Source organism: Lathyrus oleraceus, chromosome 7, assembly GCF_024323335.1.
Source record: "Lathyrus oleraceus cultivar Zhongwan6 chromosome 7, CAAS_Psat_ZW6_1.0, whole genome shotgun sequence".
In the NCBI taxonomy this organism is placed as follows: Eukaryota; Viridiplantae; Streptophyta; class Magnoliopsida; order Fabales; family Fabaceae; genus Lathyrus; species Lathyrus oleraceus.
The window spans coordinates 59,599,406-59,605,564 of record NC_066585.1 but is presented as its reverse complement, the minus strand read 5'-3'; the positions used below and the strand labels follow the sequence as shown (position 1 = coordinate 59,605,564).

Sequence of the window (6,159 nt, the reverse complement as noted above, 5' to 3'; positions counted from 1 at the left end):
ATGGATGAAGAAGATGAAGTGGTTGGTGAAAAGTTTGGATTTTTACAAAATCCGGCGGATGAAATCAAAAACGGAAAGTGGATTAATGATTTGTGTGGTATGATGGTTAGGAAAGTATGAGCTTTTTGTGGGTTCAAGGGCTTTTTCCCAAGGTGAAAAAATGGGTTTTGAAGGTTGTAAGTTGCAAAAATGGTGAAGAAGAGAGGTTTGCCCCAACCATTTACAGACGCTGTGGCGGGTGCCACAGGTCCTATGGCGGGCGCCAGAAGGCAAAATCCGGTTGGGCCAGATTTTGGTCCTTTGGTTTGGGCTTCGCTTGTCTTTTGGCTTTGAGGGGGTCTGGATAGCATTTGTCTTGTGATTCTCCTAGTTTCTTTGACTTGCATAATTTTATAAAAGTAAAAACGAAAATAAAAAGTGAAACTGAAACAAAAACAAAAACAGAAATTAAATATAAATATAAATAAATAACTGAAAAAATTAAAATGCAAAATAAAATAAATATAAAACATATATAGATAAAAATAGAAATACTAATGTACGGTAGTAGTTTATATAGTATCCAAATGCGATAATGTAAAATGAGTAATGCAAATACGATAAATATATGAAAGAGAAATAAAGTGAAATGGTGAGATCAGGTATTAGGGTGGTCGTCTGCCTGAGTGGATTCACGGAGCACGGCTATCTCCTGCCTGAGCTCGGCGATCTCCTGATATAGACAATCGACTTCAGTAGCGTGGGTGACATAGGGCGTTGGTATAAAGCAATGTAGCGCTCCCTCTGAGCATTGTCTCTATAGGCGACATGCATGTCATCAAAACCCTGCATCCTGTAAAAGTTAGGAAAGTGATCCTGAAAATACAAACCATTCAAACTTTAGTCTTAATGCAAAATAAAATAAAAATAAAAATAAAAATAAATGTGTAAATAAATGCGAAAAAAGTAAAATGAAAAGAAAAAACCATGGGTTGCCTCCCACGCAGCGCTTGTTTAACGTCATTAGCTTGACGGTTAGAATTTATACACCTGTAGTAGTGGTAATTGGTGGATCAATCAGGGTGTGGCTTGAGTAGTATGTTGGAATGTCTCCTCCTTCGTAGAGCTTCAGTCTTTGTCCATTTACAAGGAATGGACTACATGTATCGTTCTTGATTTCTACGGCTCCGGATCTCAGAATCTTGGATACTTCGAAGGGACCAGTCCATCTTGAACGGAGCTTTCCAGGGAAAAGTCGTAACCTAGTGTTGAAAAGGAGAACAGAATCGCCTACATTTAAGTTTTTCTTTACTATTCTTTTGTCATGATAGGCTTTTGTCCTCTCTTTGTATATTCTTGCATTTTCGTAGGAGGATTGCCTAAGTTCTTCTAATTTATGAATGTCTAGGATACGCTTCTCTCCAGCGGCTAGGTAGTCTAAATTCAAAGTTTTAATGGCCCAATAGGCTTTATGCTCTAACTCGAATGGTAAGTGACATGATTTTCCATAAACTAGTTGATAAGGAGTAGTTCCTATAGGGGTTTTGAAAGCGGTTCTATAGGCCCATAATGCTTCTTGAAGCTTCTGAGACCAGTCTCTCCTAGAAATAGAAACAGTTTTCTCTAGGATCTGTTTTATCTCCCTATTAGATACTTCTACTTGGCCACTAGTTTGTGGATGGTATGGTGTTGCTACTCTATGCCTAACTCCATATTTTCTTAAAAGTTTGTCAAATATTCTCGATATAAAGTGTGATCCTCCATCGCTTATGACTAAACGTGCTGTTCCAAATCTAGGGAATATATAGTTTTTAAATAATTTGATTATTACCCTAGTGTCGTTTGTGGGTGCGGCTATAGCTTCAATCCACTTAGACACATAGTCTACAGCTACTAAGATATACCTATTTCCTAAGGATGGTGGAAAAGGTCCCATGAAATCTATACCCCATAAGTCAAAGAGTTCTATTTCCTGAATGTTTCTTAGAGGCATTTCATCACGTCTTGAAATGTTTCCAGTGCGTTGGCATCTGTCGCATTTGACAATGTAAGCATAGACATCACGCCACATGGTAGGCCAGAATAGGCCAGCTTGAAGAATCTTGGCGTATGTCTTAGAGGTGCTCGCATGTCCACCATAAGGTGCAGAATGACAATGCTCGATAATATTATTAACTTCTTCTTCTGGGACGCAACAGCGAAAGATGCCATCTTTACCCCTTTTGAAAAGGAGCGGTTCGTCCCAATAGAAGTTTCTCACATCGTGGAAGAATTTCTTCTTGCGGTAGTAGTCAAGATCAGGGGGTACTATATCAGCAGCTAGGTAATTAACGAAATCTGCATACCAGGGTACGTTATTTATTGCTAAGGAATTTTGGGAATGCTCATAAGGATCTAGGTTATTTGCTTCAATGGTTTCTACTTTAGCTATCAGTCTATCATAGGCGAAATCATCATTTATGGGTATTAGTTCAGGTTTTAGATGTTCTAGCCTAGAAAGGTGACCGACCACTACATTTTCAGTGCCTTTTTTTATCTCTTATATCTAAATCAAACTCTTGTAGTAATAGAATCCATCGGAGTAACCTGGGCTTGGCATCTTTTTTACTTAATAGGTAACGAATGGCAGCATGATCGGTCTAAACAATAATTTTTGCTCCTACTAGATAAGATCTAAATTTGTCTATAGCGAAAACTACAGCGAGTAATTCTTTTTCGATTGTTGCGTAATTAAGTTGGGCAACATCTAGGGTTCTACTGGCATAATAAATGGCATGTAAGTTTTTATCTTTTCTTTGTCCTAGAACGGCTCCAACTGCATAATCACTAGCATCGCACATTATCTCAAAAGGTTCCGACCAATCGGGCGGTTTCATAATGGGTGCCGAGATTAATGCTTGCTTTAAAAGATTAAATGCGTCATTACATTTTTCATCAAAAATGAATTCAGCATCTTTCATTAAAAGTCCGGTTAACGGTTTAGTTATTTTGGAGAAGTCCTTAATAAAACGCCGGTAGAATCCAGCGTGTCCAAGAAAGCTTCGGACTTCTCTGATTGTTTTTGGTGGTTTTAGGTTTTCTATAACTTCTATTTTAGCTTTATCTACCTCTATACCTTTTTTAGAAACTATATGTCCTAAAACTATTCCTTCGGTCACCATGAAATGGCATTTTTCCCAATTTAGCACGAGGTTCACCTCCACGCATCTCTCCAGGATTTTCTCAAGGTTAGCAAGACAATTGTGGAAATCGAATCCGCAAACCGAGAAATCATCCATCAACACTTCCATGATACCATCTAGGTAATCTGCAAAGATTGACATCATGCAGCGTTGGAAAGTAGCTGGGGTGTTACAGAGGCCGAAAGGCATTCGTCTGTAGGCAAAAGTTCCATAAGGGCATGTAAAAGGTAGTTTTTTCTTGATCTTCGGGGTGAATAGGTATTTGAAAGAATCCTGAGTATCCATCTAGATAGCAGAAGTAAGAGTGTCTGGCTAGACGCTCCAACATCTGGTCTATAAATGGTAAAGGGAAATGATCCTTCCTAGTTGCTTTATTTAATTTTCTATAATCTATACACATCCGCCATCCTCCTTCTAAACGTTTTGCTACATGTTCGCCTTTATCGTTTTGCATGACTGTGATGCCTCCCTTTTTAGGTACTACATGCACAGAGCTCACCCACTTACTATCCGAGATCTGGTAGATTATACCTGCCTCAAGCAACTTAAGAACTTCCTTCTTAACAACATCACTCATTATAGGGTTTATTCTTCTCTGATGCTCCCTAGAGGGTTTTGAATCTTCTTCGAGCGAGATCCGATGCATGCATACGGATGGGCTTATACCTTTCAGGTCAGAGATATTATATCCTAAGGCTTAGGGATATCTTCGTAAAACGTCTAAAAGTTGGTTCGTTTCCTCTTGGCTCAAGGTAGCACTGACTATAACTGGACGGTTCATCTTTTCATCGAGGAACTCATATCTCAGGTTCTTAGGCAGCTCCTTAAGTTCTAAGGTTGGTTTCTTAGGGCATGGTATAGGATCTGGAGTAAGGGATAAACATTCGTAAAGGTTATCATCGATGTAAGGTTCTTTAAAGTCATCATCTTCCTTTATGGGGGTTGATGGTAACTTGATTGTTTTTATAATTTCTTTTTGTTCTAATTCTCTAACACATTCATAAATGATATCTAAGGCATAACATGAGTCTCCCATCACAGGTGCCATAAGAAATTTCGAAAGTATAAATTCTATTTTCTCGTCGCCTACCTCAAATGTCAACTTTCCTTTCTTGACATCTATTATGGCTCCTGCAGTTGATAAGAATGGTCTACCTAAAAGAATTGGTATATCATTGTCCTCTTTGATGTCCATGACGACAAAATCAGTAGGGATAAACAGCTGACCTATCCTAACAGGAACATCTTCTAGAATGCCTATCGGATATTTAACAGATCTATCGGCTAACTGAAGTGACATCTTAGTGGGTTGTAATTCTCCTAAATTTAATCTCTCACAAACTGCTAGAGGCATTAAGCTCACACTAGCTCCTAAGTCTAGAAAAGCTTTTTCGATGACATGATTACCCAAAAGGCAAGGAATGGAGAAATTTCCAGGATCTTTATCTTTCTTTGCTAATTTGTCCTCGGAAATAACATTACATTCCAAAGGCCTCGGATCGTGAAGTCTATGTTTGTTGGTAAGGATGTCTTTCAGAAACTTTGCATAAGAAGGTATTTGGGTGATGGCTTCTGTGAAAGGGATTTCTACATGAAGTTTTTCTATAACTTTAATAAATTTTTGATACTGTTTATTAATCTGGGTTTGTTTGAGTCTTTGGGGATATGGTATAGGTGGTTTATATGGCGGGGGCGGTACGTAAATTTTATCTTTGGGTTCTTCTCCTTTATCTCGACCTTCCTGGTTTTCAGATTCTTCTGGTTCCTTTACTTTGTCCGGGGGTTTGGTACATTCCTTAGAAGTTTCGGGTTCACTTAGTCTTGGGTTTGGTGGCTCATCATAAGCGTTCCCACTTCTTAGGGTAATGGCATTGGCTTGTCCTCTCGGATTTTGTTGAGGTTGTCCAGGGAATTATCCTCCAGGTGTAGTTTGAGGGGCTTGGTTTAAAGCTACCTGAGAGATCTGGGTTTCAAGCATCTTGGTATGAGTAACTATTTGGTCAACCTTGGTTCCTAACTGAGTAATCAATTCGTTAACATGAATGTTTTGGTTCATGAACTCCTTGTTTTGTTGGGTTTGAGCGGTGATAAAATTTTCCATAATTTTCTCAAGGCTCGGCTTTGGTGGTACAGGTTGCATAGGTTGATTTGATCTAGGGGCTTGATAACTAGGTCTCGGAGGTGCATTATTTTGAATAGGGTTATTGTTTTTATAGGAGAAGTTAGGGTGATTCCTCCATCCAGGGTTATAGGTATTTGAATATGGGTTCCCTTGGGTGTAGTTCACTTGCTCGGAGTGGGTTTCGTTTAATAGACTGCATTCCGCGGATTGGTGTCCTTGGGTTCCACATATCTCACAATCCGACGAAACTGCGGCTACAGTATTCAGGTTTATGCACATATGCTCGACCTTAAGGGCTAATGCGTCCATTTTAGCTTGCATCATGTCTATAGAGCTTAGTTCATGCACTCCTCCTTGGGCTTCCTTCTTCTCAACTGTCGCTCGTTCGACTCCCCATGATTGATGGTTTTGAGCCATGTCTTCGATGAGGGCACTAGCTTCAGGGTAAGGTTTGTTCATCAGAGCACCGCCTGCGGCAGCGTCGATGGTCATCTTTGTGTTGTAATGAAGTCCATTATAGAAGGTTTGAATGATTAACCAATTTTCTAAACCATGATGTGGGCATGCTCGTAACAACTCTTTATATCTCTCCCAAGCTTCGAACAACGATTCTCCTTGGTTTTGGGTAAATCTAGTTATATGGTTTCGAAGAACGACGGTCTTACTCGGGGGAAAATATCTAGCAAGAAAAACTCTTCTAAGGTTATCCCAAGTCATAATGGAATTGGGTGGAAGGGAATCTAACCATGATAGAGATTTATCTCTAAGGGAAAAAGGAAATAATCTTAAACGTATTGCCTCAGGAGAAGCTCCATTGGTTTTAAAAGTATCTGCTAATTGAAGAAATATTTTAAATGTTGGTTTGGGTTCTCGGTA

At 39.2% G+C, this 6,159-nt stretch overlaps 1 non-coding gene across 1 annotated transcript; it reads left to right on the top strand.

Moving 5' to 3' along the window:
• The first annotated feature begins 5,830 nt into the window (after positions 1-5,830).
• Positions 5,831-5,937, top strand: LOC127110026 (small nucleolar RNA R71). Its single transcript, XR_007797265.1, has one exon. It is a non-coding gene; the product is annotated as a small nucleolar RNA R71 (small nucleolar RNA).
• Positions 5,938-6,159: the final 222 nt, after the last annotated feature.